The sequence below is a fragment of the Chenopodium quinoa genome, unplaced genomic scaffold (genome assembly GCF_001683475.1).
Source record: "Chenopodium quinoa cultivar QQ74 unplaced genomic scaffold, ASM168347v1, whole genome shotgun sequence".
Lineage (NCBI taxonomy): Eukaryota > Viridiplantae > Streptophyta > Magnoliopsida > Caryophyllales > Amaranthaceae > Chenopodium > Chenopodium quinoa.
In genome coordinates this window covers 2,628,915-2,645,566 of record NW_018743850.1, presented here as the reverse complement: position 1 = coordinate 2,645,566, position 16,652 = coordinate 2,628,915, and positions in this window count along the sequence as shown.

Here is a 16,652-nt window from a genome sequence, read left to right as displayed (position 1 = left end):
TGACCCTATATATGCACAGTACATTTTTAGGCTAAATATTTATCATTTATGTTCAAATTTTATGCAAATTGATTTTGAGTCAAATTTATTTTTTCACATTGAGTTCTTTTTTCTCTTTCTTTAAATGTAGTCATGTTAAACGCGGAGGTAATACTGTAGCACACTTAATTGCTAGATCATGTTTCTCCGGATCCCCGGAACATGTATGTTTTGCCCCTTTCCCGGAAGGTATTATAAGCCTTGCGGAATTAGACTTATCTTAATGAAGTTCAGTCGGTTTTTCTCAAAAAAAATTTTATTTTTTCACATTTAGTTCAAAAAATTTACACATTTAGTACAACATTATGGTCAATTTTCACATTTAGTTCAAAAAATTTACACATTTAGTTCAGTCGGTATTATATGCACTCGACTCAATTGGCGCATTATTGGCATATGTCCAATAAGTTTGCTTGTGTCAATTATATTGGGATTCAATGTGTATATTATTTCATATACACCGTAGCATTATGGTCAATTTTGTGTACGACAAGTTTATTTGTCAATCAAATTAATGCAAAAATAGTACTACGTAGTACGAAACAAAGGAGTACAACTTAAGTTCATTTCACAATTATGTTCTCCGTATCATTAATTGTTGCATAAAAATTGATGGTAATCTATACAGTATTTGAGAATGCCTATAATAGTTCTTTGGTTTCCTATCATAATATTACACTCGTTGGCTAGAAGTATTTCATGTACTGTGTTATGATTAATTTTCACAGAACAATTAGACATTGCACAATCAAAAGAAAACGGAGAGTTTTTGACTATAAAGGATACTCTGAAAATGAAGTATACATGGAACGTCGTATGTGAATCTATGAGACTAAAACCACCTGTTATAGGAGGTTTTCGTGAAGCCACCACTGACATCTCTTACGCCGGTTTCACAGTCCCAAAGGGATGGAAGGTACTACTTAAATTTAAAAAAAGACAACGTATTTAAAATATTTAATTTTCTTTTTAGTGCTTGAAAATTTTATGGAGATTGATTGAAATATGATTATCATTATATTTTAATCTGGGGCGGACTTTTAAAGGGGCAGCCAAGAGCTTGGCCTCCCTCAAAAAGAAGTTGGTACCAAACGTCCAAGCTTACTAGGAGTATATGTTATACTACAGTATATAACTTTTTCACTTTATCTTTCTTGCACAAATCCCAAAGCAAATGAATCACACGTTACTACTAGCTATTTGCACTACACAAAATTACAATATTACCCTTTTAGTTATCTCTTTTTGTTATTCTATTTATGCATTATTTTTATCCAAAATTCCAATGCCTTTAATTATTAGATCCTCTTCAATTTTTTTTTGTTGTGCCAGACTTTTTAGTATTTAGCTAATGAACTTAGCTATTACTTGATTTTTATTTATTAGTCATAAGTCTCATAACAAATAATACCTTTATCTATCCACCCTTTGAAGTTATGAGTTATGGAAGTAATTAGTAATGTCAAAGGTTAATTACTTATTGAAATAAAATTATATCAATGATTATTTTATTTTTATGGTATTTGTATAATAATTAATAATATTAAGGTAATAATATACTTTGTTATATAAGTATGATGGTATATGTACAATTAATAATATTAATGTAATTTGACCCCCAAGAAAAATTGTCAAAATCTGCCAATGATTTTAATGTTATGCAGTTTATGGCTGACTTATTTTTCTTCAAGTAATAAAGTACATTATTTATATATATATATATATATATATATATATATATATATATATATATATATATACGGGGAGGTTCCGTTGAAAACAGGGCTTATGGTGAAAACTAAAAACAGAGGTCACTATATACAAAAAAAGGGTAACTATATCAATTTTTACAACATTTACATTAAGGTCACTATATACAAAAATAAGGTAATTATATCGACTGATTTTTGACACCATTTACATAAAGGTCATTATATTTAAAAATAAGGTAACTACATCAATTTTGACAACATTTACAACATTTCCATGATACTAAGGTCATTATATACGAAAATAAGGTAACTATATATATACTTCGGGTAATTATATCAATTTGACACCATTTATCCAGAGGTCACTATATATAAAAATAAGGTAACAATATCAATTTAACATTTATACAGAGGTCAGGTTAATATATTAATTTTGACTACATTTTAAAAAGATCACTACATGTAAGCCTATGTAGGATTCGAACCTACATCATGTGCACAATACAAGTACACAATGCTCGACCAATTAAGCTAATAGACTTTGGGCACACAAAAACAATAAAGCTAATAACTCATAAATTTTGCTTAACGAGCCACACAACATATATATACAACTTTTCCATATGTACTACGGTCATCCCAAACAAATATATCAACCTTTTCATTATAATTGCGTCAAAAATATCCGAAGCTATAGTTTATGCGGTACCAACATAGGCTAGCCTTCTTCCTGGATCATATTTACACGTAATACCAAAATCTCCCAGCTTAACCAATAAACCACCATAGAAAACTAATCCTTTTTCATCATGCAAGTAAGCAATACAAGAAAGACAAGACAGAGAGGCTTACAACATTTTGCTGGAAAGAATAAAGATATACTTACATTTATAATCCCTTCTTCACAAAAGGGATTATCCTAACACATCCAAATGAATTGCCAATTCTCTCATGTCCAAATTATTTCCGAATAAAATCAAAACAAATTCCTTAAACCTCAAAACATCCAACGAAACCAAAGAATAAATCAAATTATAAACAACACCTACTTGACATCGAGAACATTCTGCAAAGAATTGAACGATCTGGTGTAAGCTTTCTAATCTGAACAGCCACACAAACACCAGCAAAGAGAGAGGGGGACAAAAATCACCGAAACCACCAACAACCATCAACACCACCACAACCATCAACACCACCAAAACCCCCAAACCTAGACCACCACCACCACCGAAATCCCCAAACCCAGACCACCACCACCACCGACACCACCAAAACCCCCAAACCTAGACCACCACAACCACCGACACCCACCAAAAATACCGAATCCACCCACAACGTAATACCCCGTATTTTTTGAAAGGTATTTTTTAAATTAAAGATTATTTTAGTCTCGTATTTTGACGTATTTTTTTCTAAATTAATTATTTTTCTAAAGAGTATTTTAGTTTTGGAGCCAAAATGACATTTAAATTTTGGTGCCTAAATCATTTGTCTTATTATTTTACAAAACTAATTAAAATGGATAATCTAATAAATGAAACTATTTTATACCTATGTTATAAATAGTATTTTTGATTTCTCAAAAATTAAATAGATAAACCGAAATTATATTAATTCGGTTAAAATAAATTAATTAAATTGTATTTTCGGATTTCATATAATAAAAATCTAAATTGTTTTAATATCTTTCCAAATTAATTATTTTCATGAAATATATATTTATAAATTAATTTTCGGATTTTATATAATAAAAATCTGATTTAATTAATTATTATAAGTCAATATTTTCGGCCACCCCAATTTATTTGATAAAAATCTGATTTTATTCTTCCAATTATTAATTTTCACAAAATAAATTTTATTGGATTATTAATTTTAGGCATAAAAATTATTTTACAAAATCCATAAATTAACATAGAGGGACCGGAATTATTGAGCAATATTGAGCTCAATTTTTTCGGCCACTCATGAATTTTCTAAATGATTTTAATTTATTTTATTAAAAATAAAAATCCTTTAAAATTCCTTATTTCTACTCTTAAATCTAAAATTTATTTGATCTTATTCTATACTTGCACTCCAAGCTCAAAACTTACTAAACAAAATTTCATGACCAAATAAAATCTAATATTCTTCCATACATTTAAAACCCTAATTTCTATTCTTTGAAATTACCATAAATTATACAACCCTAAATTGCTATAAACCCATGACCTAAACACCTATAAATACCCCTCTTCCAAATACCCCAAGACACACATTAAAACCCCAAGAAAGCTCTCTCTCCCTCACGGTTTTCCTCTTCTTTTTCCTCCCCAATTTCCGGCCACCACCATCACCGGCGATCACCCTCACCGGCGACCACCTGCTGCCGCCGGCGACCACCAACAGCCGCCACCTCACTGCCGGCCACCCTTGCTCCTCCCTTGCTTTGGTTCCACCTCCATCCTTCAATTTCTCCTTTCTCCTAATCTTATTTTACATTACTAAGCATTTTCATATATATATTATTTCTTGCATAAATTATAGTATAAAAACAGAAAAATTATTTAAATTATAAAAACAGAAAATTATTTTATTAAAATATAATGATACTTTATAATTAATTCATGCACATATAGGGTAGTTTGGTTAAGTTGTTGTGTTTATTTGATAGCCTTATATTAATTAAGGTTATAATAATGTGTAGGGTGTTCGTGATTAAGTGAAGTAATTGTGTTCGTGATCAAGGTATGTTATGTGGTTTGATACCTTCGAAAGTTGACTATGAAATTATGTTTTAATACAACCCTTATGAAATTATGACTTGGTATGCTTCTTATTATGTTCCGTATGAAATTTTATTTTATTATGTTCCGCATGAAATTATATTATATTGTTCCGTATGAAATTATATTTTGTGTTCCGTATAAAATTATGTAATTATGTTCCGTATGAAATTATGTTTTATGAAATTATGTTGTATGATGGATTGAAATTAATGATTTTGGTTAAAACAAAAGAGACTTTGAATCGTGATTGAAATTATTAAAAAGAATTGGATTAAAAACGATTTACAAGTTTATTGTTATTCAAGTATAACGGATTTTAAAAGGTGCTTTTAAGCAAATCAATCGATATGTTATAAATCCCACTTAGGGAATGGATTAGAGAAGGTTATGGACTTTGCATGACCTAGTCTTTCCTCAAGATTGGCCTTTGTTCATAAAGTAAACCACTTGGGGGGTGTGCACACTTAGTGAGGAATTGATTTTGAAATATAATCGATTGAGTTTTAAACTTGTCTTGAAAGAATTGAATTGTAAAAGTTCTTGCATGAGTATGATATTAGAAAGAATGTGTTGGAATTATTGGAATTAAATGTACGTGTTTTAATTAATGTTTTACTTATCTCACACATAATCTACTTGGCACAATTTGCTAATATGTGCTTTGGTTTTGGCTTTGCCCTGTTTACCATAATGGTAAGCAGGTGAACTTTTCAGGTGGAAGTTGATTGATGCATATGGGAGTCCACGGGAATTTCACCTAGCTTAGGAAAAGTTTGAGTTGTTTTTGTGTCATGATTTATGAACAGTTTTATTTGAAGTACTATTAATAATGAATAAAGAATTTCCGCTGCAAAAGTATTTTGAAATATAAGCCTTGCGTTATTACGCGGCGGTAATACGCCCAAGTCTATCTCTACGGTATTTATACGTATTTTCTACATATTCCGTAGAGGGAGATTTGGGGGTGTTACACACAAACCCACCGAAAATCACCGAAACCACCAACAAACCCACCAAAAATCACCGAAACCACCCACAACCCACCGAACGTCGTCAGACGCTCCATTAATCAGATCCAAGCAACACTTAATAGCATGAAATTTGCAGAAATCAAAATAAAGAAAACTAATCGGATGATGTAAAAATGATATAATTAGCGAAATCAAAATTGATTTACTTACATGATACTAGATCGTAGACGATAATGATAACGAATTTGATGAAGAATCGAAGCTATTACATTATTGTGATTTTGAAGTAGCATGAAATTAGAAGAAGAATCGAGAAATTTGAAGTAGAATTACAGTGATGGAGCTTTGAAAAAGAGAGAGAAAGGAATGAAGTAGGATAAAGGCAATAAAAAGGACGCGTGTTTTTTTCATCTAATCTCAGCCATTGATCTTTATGGACGGTCAAGATTTTGTATTTTCAGTTTTTAACTTAAGGTTGGTTTTCACATGATTCAATATATATATATATATATATATATATAATATATATATATATATATATTATATATATATATATATATATATATTTTGGAATGTTTAATCAACACATATGGATCCAACAACATACTTTCCAAATCTTCAGAAATTCGACCCTTGAAGATTTGAAGAGAAATTACCGCCTCGTGTATTCGTAGGAGGAGGATCACATATGTGCTGTGGTAGGGAATTTGCTCGGATTGAGACCCTGGTCTATCTGCACAATGTGGTCACTCGATTTAGGCTATCGAAAGCTAATACCAATGAAAAGATTATCTATACGCCGGATCCCGTATCAGTTGAAGGACTTCGGATTCGCCTTCACCCACATTATTATGACAAATAAAGCAACTTGTACTACATTGAACTTAAGTTGTTTGAACATACCAACCTGAACTTGTATTGTTCTTTGCTGTTGTAGCAACTTTTACATATTGTTTTAATTTTCTCCATTCATGTTTCTTTGTGCTTACGTTTAATTTGAAATCATTTCAATATTAAAATAGCGTACTTGCATAGTTAGTTGCATGACCGTCTTAACTAATTTAGTGCTGTTTTAAAAAGTAGTCCCCTAATAACTTAAAAAATAAAACTCACTTCTCACTTTTTATCAGGTTACTGGTCACTTGTTAAAAGCAAATTCATGTTAAAATTCGTATTATTAAAAATAAAAGCAAATTCACTTCCAGAGAGTTTTCTTCAGTTTCTGAGGCCTAGGCACGGACGTGCCTAGCTTCCAGATTACTTCTTCTTTCTTTCTTCAACAATACATGGGCGTGCCTCTCTTAAACATGGTCGTGCTTGACTCCAAAAAGGCCTAAATGACTCTTTCTTCGACCAACGAGCTTCGTGAAAGTCCATGGGCCTCGATTTAGTCTCATGACTTCATAAAAATCTCCATATTTGCTTCGTTAATCCTGAAATACATCAAAAACAACGAAACTACCCATAAAAGCATCGAATCATCGAAACTAAACCAAATCAAACCAAAATGGACTAAAATACTAAGCAAGACTAATAAAAACAACTAAAAAGAAGACAACAAACATGCACAAAACACGGCTTATAAAACTCCCCCAAGCTAAACCAATGCTTGTCCTCAAGCATTCAACCATGAATCACAACGGAGGAGCAAGGTAACTTCTCAAATCATCATAATGTGCCATCATTTGAAATCAATAGAAAAGCAAAAATCAGAATCAAGGTGCATAAAACCACCATAAACCTCTTATACTCGGAATCGACAAACATCTTACCACACATCTCCCCAAACCAACTCACACAAACATGAATAGCTCTCACTTTAGTTTTGATAAACGCTCATGTGTTTACGGGGTGAAATATGAAATCACTCAACTTAGGCATAGAATGCATGTCAACTTCACATGAATTGTCCTCTTTAGACTTGCAATGTGACTTTCTCCACTTTCAAACGATGATGCAATTGCGAAAATCATGAATTCCAAAAAGGGTAGGCTTGGTTAATAGAGGGTTCGACGACGTTATTTGGAAATGTGGTGTTCAAGAGTATAGAAATTCCTAATCCCACTACACATTCAAATATCGGGTTCAAACCAACCTTATTTCCTCCAACTTCATACAATATAAGCATAGCCCTTTTCCTAATCATTTTTTTATAACTTGTAAAACGAAGGAATTTGTTTTGAGGTATGGATATATGGAATTTTAAAACTTTTTCTTCTTCCTTTTCTTTCTTTTCTGTTCTTTTTTTTCTTTTTCTCTTTTTTTTTTCAATAATACTCAACTTTTAATTTTCTTTTTTTCTTTTTTCTCTTTTTTCCTTTTTTTTTTTATTTTCTTTCACAAGTCACTTATAGGGCTTAAACAAGTCACTTATAGGGCTTAAGCGAGTGTAATGCTCCTTCAAAAGAAACCTAAAAAAAACGGCTCTATGGCTTTAAATGTAAGGTATCAAGAAAAGGGAAAACACGGCTCAAAGTGGCTCAACCTACGGGTGAATGCAAAAGTAAAAAAATTATTTTGTGGACCTAGAATGTTGAGGCTCTAATTTCTACAAAGGAAATTTCAATCACTTTTCCACAACATGCATCATCCAAGTCTCAAATAGTCAAAGAGCAAAACCAAGAATTCAATTATATGAAGGACAACTAATCACACGTGAAAGAATAAGACTGAGTTAGAGTGAAATCAGTCAAAGATGGCTCAAAAATCTCACCGGGAACACAAACTATTCACATAAGTAGAGCGGGGAGACCATCCTAGCCACAAACCTACTCAATTCCAAGCAAATTGGTAAATAGGTTTTCGAAAAGCTTTTCACAAAGCACACATGTATGATAATTATCATAGAAGCATAAGCGTGTAATGGCATATCAAAGACACTAATAAGAAAGAAAAACTGACCAAACATTAAAAAAAACTAATATATACATGGTGAAAAATTAACCCTCCCCCAAGCTAAACCATACATTGTCCTCAATGGATGCATAAATCAGTGGAAAGTGGACAAGGGGAGAGGGAAACAGGTCTACTGATTGGGAGGGGGAGAATCATACCTCGGGCCGGAGCTAGGACCGCCCTGAAAATGCTGACGCATTATGCTCCCAATATCATAGAACTCGGACTGAAAGGCGGCGATCTGGTCTCTCAAATCACCAAATGTTGTCGCCATACTGTCATGGGACAACGACAAGTTTGTGACCGCCCTTTGAGTGTAACTAACATCTCTCCTCAGCTCGCCCATTCCATGCATAACGTGGCCCAAATCAGTCCTCATGGAGGCAACCTGCTCCTCCAAGGTAGGTGGTGCTTGCGGCCCTAGCTTGGGGATATCCTCGTCCATGTGTTCCTGGCCCTCCCCCACGTGTAATGGGACACCCTCAAGATGTTGAGGGGGCCACATGAAATCAGGGGGGATGATCCAGGTATCCTTTCCAGCGACCGGTGGAATCCCTTCCCGTGGGAGAAATGCATAAGGTGCGGGCCGGGGTAATGTGGGTCGACCGACAAGCCATTCGTAGCCTTGACCACGACGTCGTCTCCTCACCCAATTCATTTGCTGCAGCCCCTAAAAGTTCAGCAGGGTGGGGCCGGCTACCTTGTACTCTTCCAAATCTGCAAAGTCAGTAATATAACCACTAACAAGCAGAGTAATCATACCTCCAATAGCAATATCCCCGCTCCCCATAGCAACATGATATAGATGGTCGATAAACCATGCCCCCGGGTTAATGGCCTCCTCATAGTCAGCAGGGTCGGGGTGGTCTATAAAATGCTACAAGAAATAGAGTTCCTTAGCCGAACAGACTCCCCCTGTGTTCGATCTAAAAAATAGGGTCCATGAGAAGAGTCTGCAGATTAGGCGCATGGCTGGGTGAATGATACAGGTGGATTTCGAGTGAATGGGATCATAACTATCTAGCCCGGTTAGGTTCTTCCACGTATCGAGATCACTATATCCATCTAACCTATCGTAGTTGGGTCTGCCTAACTATCCGTGTGTGGGGAAACCTAGTAATACATTAACCTCCCTCATCGTAAGGGTGTGGCGCTCTCCAAAGCAATTGAATGAAATATCTCTAGGTGCATCTGATCTACGTCAGACAACTAGGGTCGACAGGAACTCGTAAGTGATGTTGGAATATGTGAGGGCATGTTTCGTTAGGAATCCACTCCACCCCAAACGCCTAAAAATCCTCGGGACTTCATTACCCATCCCCAAAGTTTCGATGGCTTCTTGGTCATAAAACCTAGTAGGGACAATAGATCGTGTTCGGATTCGTAAAAAGTTTTTCATGTGCTCTTCACTGTTTCCGAAATTTATCCCGTAGGTTTCTATGGGAGGGAGTTGGGTGGTTGGTTGTGGTAGGGTTTGGTTTCTTAGACTCGATGTGGATGTGTTCCTGGGGCGATTTCTTCTAGGGTTCAAAGAAGAAGCCATGATTCACAACAACACAACAAAATATGCAATTCAGGCACAAGAATCAACCAAATATACTACCACAAAAGTAAGAACTCCAAAATCTTCCTCAATGTTTAACAAAATTCAACAAGGACTCCACAAACTTCACTAGTCACCACTATTCAAACAAATTCATCCAATAACAAAATGGGCAAGATTTACTCACAAACAACTTACTCTAGCAAGTTCATATGAAGAAATTTTTAAAATTAAGCATAGATTAAAAACGTAGAGAGAGAAATTGTGTGGAAAGAGTATACCCAAAGTGTGGTGGGTGTTGAATACCCGCAAATGACCCGCAATTGCAATCTAGAACACCGTGGGAGGTTTCCTTGGTCACCCAATTGCTCCAAATTAGCTACAATCAAAAACCCCCAAATTGATTTCAAAACCTAGGGTTTGAATGTTAATTGTTGAATATGGGGTATAATTGTGTTTTGGATGGGAGATTTTTGTATAAGTGGGGTAGAAAGGGTGAGAGGGTGAAGGTTTTGATGAATTTGGGAGTGGGCTATGGAGGATATGAAGTTTTTGAAGGTGAGAGAAGAGGGATGCTTGAGGAGAGAGATGAGAGATGAAGGTGTGTGGAATAAAGGCACGAGCGTGCCTGGTATAAAAAGACGGGGCACGGACGTGCCTCTTCGGGAAAAATTGCAGCTAGGCTGAGGCACGGACGTGCCTCTTAGGCAGAGTCTGCGGCTGGGGTTCTGGGTTTGAGGCACGGACGTGCCTCTTTGGCAGAACTTTTCTTTTCTTTTTTTTTTTTTTTTTGAAACCTGCATAAGAGAGAGAACAAGGTGAATACATAAATAAATAAATAAATCAACAAATAAAAATAAAAATGGTTAAATAAGAGATCGAGAATGGGTTGCCTCCCATCTAGCTCTTGTTTATAAGGTCTTAAGCTCGACCTCCTTTATGCTCAATTTTCCTGTGGTGGGGTGGAGAGTGTGAGGTCCACTCCTTCACCTATAGGGTCACCAACTCGATAGTGCTTCACTCTTTGGTCATTAACCTTGAAGGCTTCCCCTTTTGCGTTACATAGCTTAATAGTGCCGTAGGGATAAACCTTCTTAACCTTGAATGGACCCGACCATCTGGACCGAAGTTTACCAGAAAATAGCTTCAGCCTCGAGTTGAATAAAAGGACTTGGTCTCCTTCTTTTAACTCTCTCCTCACAATGTTTCTTGTCATGCCACCTCTTTGTTTTCTCCTTGTATAGTTTTGAACTTTCATAAGCTTCGAGACGGAGCTCATCAAGTTCATTCAGTTGTAACAACCTCTTTTCTCCCGCTGCCTTAGCATCGAAATTCAAGCTTTTAATGGCCCAAAATGCTCGATGTTCTAGCTCAACGGGCAAGTGGCATGCTTTCCCGTAGACAAGTCTATATGGGGTTGTACCAATTGGCGTTTTGAAGGCCGTTCGGTACGCCCATAGCGCATCATCTATCTTTGCGGACTAATCCTTCCTTGTTCTTGCAACTGTTTTCTCAATGATGGACTTGATCTCTCGATTGGATACCTCGACTTGGCCACTTGTTTGAGGGTGATAGCCAATTCCAAGCCGGTGTTGTACTCCATACTTCCTTAGCATTGCCTCAAATCGATTCTCCAAGAAATGTGCGCCCCTGTCACTAATCAACACACGTGGGATACCAAATCGTGGAAAAATAATTTTCTTGAAGAACTTACTTACCACTCGAGCATCGTTGGTTGGAGTAGCTATTGCTTCCACCCACTTTGATACATAGTCAACGGCTAGCAAGATGTAACGGTTGTCATAGGAAGAAGGAAACGGACCCATGAAGTCTATCCCCCACACATCAAACAACTCGACCTCAAGTATGTTGTTGAGTGGCATCTCATTCTTCTTAGATATAGTGCCCGTCCGTTGACATTGGTCATAAGCCTTGACATAGGAGTATGTATCCTTGAACATTGTTGGCCAATAAAATCCACATTGCAAGATTTTTGCAATTGTCTTCGAAGGGCCTGCATTTCCACCACAAGGTAAGTCATGGCAATGAGAAATAATGTGATTTACCTCAATTTCTGGAACGCATCTTCGAATCATAGTGTCCGCGCATTGCTTGTACAAGAACGGATCATCCCAAAAATATCTCCTTGCTTCATGAAGGAATTTCTTCCTTTGTTGAGAGGAGTAGCCATGAGGCCTTGTACCAGTGGAAAGGAAATTAGCCAAGTCAGCATACCAAGGTGATTCAGTTTGCAATAAAGCTAATAGATGTTCGGCAGGGAAAGAATCATCAAAAGGGATATCGTCCCCATCCTCAGGGTCAAGGAGAAGACGGGAGAGATGATCTGCAACAACATTCTCCGTCCCTTTTGTATCCTTGATCTCTATGTCATAATACTGTTGTTGAAGAATCCACCGAATTAACCTAGGCTTTGCATGGGTTTTGGTCATCAAATATCTCAGTGCTGCATGATTTGTATGAATGATAACTTTAGAACCAACCAAATAGGAATGAAACTTGTCAATTGCATATATTACATCTAGCATCTCTTTTTCAGTTGTGGCATAGTTCATTTGAGCATAACTAAGAGTTTTGCTAGCATAGTAAATGGCATGAAGCTTTTTCTCCTTTCTTTGCCCTAAAACAGCTCCTACTGCATAGTCACTAGCATCACACATGATTTCAAACAGCAGGCTCCAATCTGGGGGTTGCATGACAGGAGCAGAGATCAAAGCTTCCTTCAACCTGTTGAAAGCCTCAAGATAAGCATCAGAGAAAACAAAAGGAACATCCTTAGCTAAAAGCTCAGTTAGAGGTCGAGCAATTTTTGAAAAATCCTTAATAAAACGACGGTAAAAACCTGCATGACCAAGGAAACTTCGAACTCCTTTTACAGAGTTCGGAGGGGGTAAACTCTCTATGACCTCTATCTTAGCCTTATCTACCTCAATACCCTTATTAGATACAACATGGCCTAAGACAATTCCCTGTTGCACCATAAAATGACATTTTTCCCAGTTCAAAATCAAATTGACTTCCTTACATCTTTGGAGCACCTTTTTAAGATTTTCAAGACATATATCAAAAGATGTTCCATAGACAGAAAAATCATCCATAAATACCTCCATATAATTTTCTGTAAGACCGGAAAAAAATTGCCATCATACAACGTTGAAAAGTGGCGGGAGCATTACATAATCCGAATGGCATCCTGCGATATGCAAAGGTTCCATATGGACATGTGAATGTAGTCTTTTCCTGATCACAAGGACGAATAGATATTTGAAAGAAACCAGAATATCCATCCAAATAATAGAAAAAGGAATGCTTTGCCAACCTTTCAAGCATTTGATCAATAAAGGGTAGGGGAAAATTATCCTTCCGGGTGGCCTTATTTAATTTCCTGTAGTCTATACACATTCGCCATCCTGTAACAGTCCTAGTGGCGACTGGATCACCCTTGTCATTCTTGACAACGGTCATACCTCCTTTCTTGGGTACTACTTGTACAGGGCTAACCCACTTACTATCAGAGATAGGGTAGATTATTCCTACAGCAAGCAATTTTAGAACCTCTTTTTTCACTACCTCCATCATATTTGGATTAAGCCTTCTTTGAGGTTCTATAGAGGAGGCATGATCGTTTTCAAGAATAATTTTATGCATACAGAAAGAAGGATTAATACCCTTAATATCATCAATGGTGTACCCAATTACACTTTTATACGTTCTTAAAACACTGAGCAATTGCTCCAATTTTGTGTCCTTGAGTTCAGCATTAACAATAACAGGGTATGAATTATTAGGACCAAGATATGCATATTTCATATTAGAAGGGAGAGGTTTCAACTCTACTACGGGAGGCGTAGTACTCTCCCCAATACTCACTGCACTAAGTATTTCTCTGATTGGATTAGCGATTGGGTTGGCCTTTGTTTCTTCAAGTAGCCTGACATACTCCCTTGATTCCCAATCTCCATCATCATCCTTCCCTACTAGCACTGTTTTAAGTGCATCATCTGGTTTGCTCAAAGGAAGTTGCTCACTCTGCAGATCATCAAGCACATCTACCTGATAAATGGTCTCCCCCATAGAGGGAGTACCCATAGAATTTAAAAGTGAGTATTCCATTTTCTCATCACCAACCTCAAAGGTGATCTTACCATTCTTCATGTCAATGATTGCACCTGCAGTAGCTAAGAAAGGCCTACCAAGAATAATAGGAACATGTGCATCATCCTCCATTTCCATCACAACAAAATCACAGGGAATAAAGAATTTACCTACACGAAGAGGTACATCCTCAAGTACTCCCAAAGGAAATTTAACTGACCTGTCTGCAAGTTGTAAGGATATGCGTGTGGGTTTGAGTTCACCCATTTGCAGCTTCTTACAGATGGACAGTGGCATGAGACTCACACTTGCACCAAGATCGCATAATGCCCTGTTAACTTCAATATCTCCAAGCTTCACTGGAATTGAATAGCTACCTAGATCACCTAATTTCTTAGGGAGAGTATTCTGCAAAATAGCACTACACTCTGCAGTCAAAGCAACTGTAGCATTCTCTTCTAGCTTTTTCTTGTTAGAAAGCATATCCTTTAAAAATTTAGCATAAGAAGGCATCTCGGATATAGCATCTAAGAACGGAATATTAATATGAAGCTTTTTTTAAGATATCAAGAAATTTACCGTACTTTTTCTCAAGCTTAGCTTGGGCTAACCTTTGTGGAAAAGGAACCTTAGGCACGTACGGAGCAAGCGGCTTTGGAGTTGCTTCCTTTGATTCATCCTCGACCTTAGCACTATCGATCACTTTCTCACCTTCATCTACTTCTTCAATGACCTCCTTTGATGGCTCCTTAGTAGGAGAATCTTCCAATTGCCTTCCACTCCTCAAAGTAACAACATTCATATGCCCTTTCTGTGGTTGCTCTGTTTGGCCCGGAAAAGTGCCCGGTGTCTTTAAGGATTGGCCAACTTGGTGGGCAAGCTGGCTTATCTGATTTTCCATGAGCTTACTCTGGGCTTATAGCTGTTGTATGGAACTGTTTTGTTGTTGGTTGTGGTGATAGAATTCTCCATCATTAGTTCAAGGTTGGATTTTTGAGGAGGTGGTTGCATAGGTTGTTGGACTGGAGGTGGCCTTGGTTGGAAACCAGGTGGTGGATTATAGTTGTTGTTTCGAGGAGGTGGTGGTGGAGGTGGATTTTGTTGGGCTTGAGTATTCTTGTAGGAAAAATTTGGGTGATTCTTCCAACCTTCATTATATGTGTTAGAGTGGGGGTCATATGGCCTTTTGGGGTTGGAAGTGTAGAATGCATTGGCTTCCTCAATTGACATGTCATTTGAATTTTATGGGCAATTGGGTGCAATGTGACCTTGCACATTACACATTTGACAAGTCTCAGGTAAGCTAGTGGATGTTCCAGCTTGGAGTTTATCAAACTTGCTTGTTAATGTCTGCACAGAGCTAGTCAAAAGAGTTAGAGCATCAACATATAATTTACCACCCTATTTCACATTATTTCGGCCTCCTGGGTGATAGTTATCATTGGCCGCCATCTTCTCAACTAGTTCCTTTGCCTCAGTTGGGTTCTTAGTCAATAGAGAACCCCCGGACGCAGCATCAATGTAGATACGGAACTCATGAGTTAGACCATTGTAGAAGGTTTGGATTAACATCCATTCAGGAATACCATGGTGGGGGCATTGACTCTGCAATCGCTTGAATCTCCTCCACGCATCGTATAAGGACTCATCATCTGACTGCTTGAAGGTGGATAATTCGTTTCTCAACCTAGCAGTCTTCTCCTGTCCTAGAAACTTTACTAAGAAGGCTTTCACTAGCTTGTCCCATGTATCGAACTAGCCAATGCCTTCATCTCTCAACCATTCCTTTGCCCTATCCCTTAATGAGAAAGGGAAAAGGCGTAGTCTAATAGCATCATCTGTAACACCATTCATTTTCATTGTATCATATTTCTCCAGAAAACGATCAATATGACTTACAGGGCAATCATGTGGTATGCCTGCAAATGAATCATTGGAGATGAATTGAATGAACTGCGGTTTCAATTCAAAGTTCTGAGCTGTGACGGATGGTCTGACAATGCTAGAAAGGAGTCCGGTTGTCGTATCAGGAATACCGTACTCCAGAAGGGATTTCGCTGCTTGGTCGGTCATGGTTCTATTGTTCTGATTTCTCCTTCTTCTTCTACCTCTTCGTCTCCTTGCAGTTGCTTCGATTTTAGAATCAAAAGGTGCTAAATCGTCTGACCCTGAACCTCGTGTTTGCATGCAACAAGGAACTAAAAGCAAAGTATCAAAAACACAAGATACAATAGCCGAAGCAACGAATAAAGCTTAGCAAAAACGAATCACAAATAATCAGAAAGAAACCGTTAGTCCCCGACAATGGCGCCAAAATTTGATAGGCGACCGCACACCTAACAAAGATAATAATACCTAACTATCCTCCTAATATGTAGTAGGGTAAGTAAGGGTCGAGTCCCAAGAGACTAAGGGTTAACTAATTAATTAGACTCTAGCAATTACTAAGCACGTAACTAATGAAAATGATGAATAAATACGACTAAATAACTAAGTAGAATTAACGATCTAAATAAAACTGATGAATTAATTATCTAAAATATCCAAGATCAAGTATCACTACAATTATGATCGATGCAATTAACTATCTACCCCTAACATACAG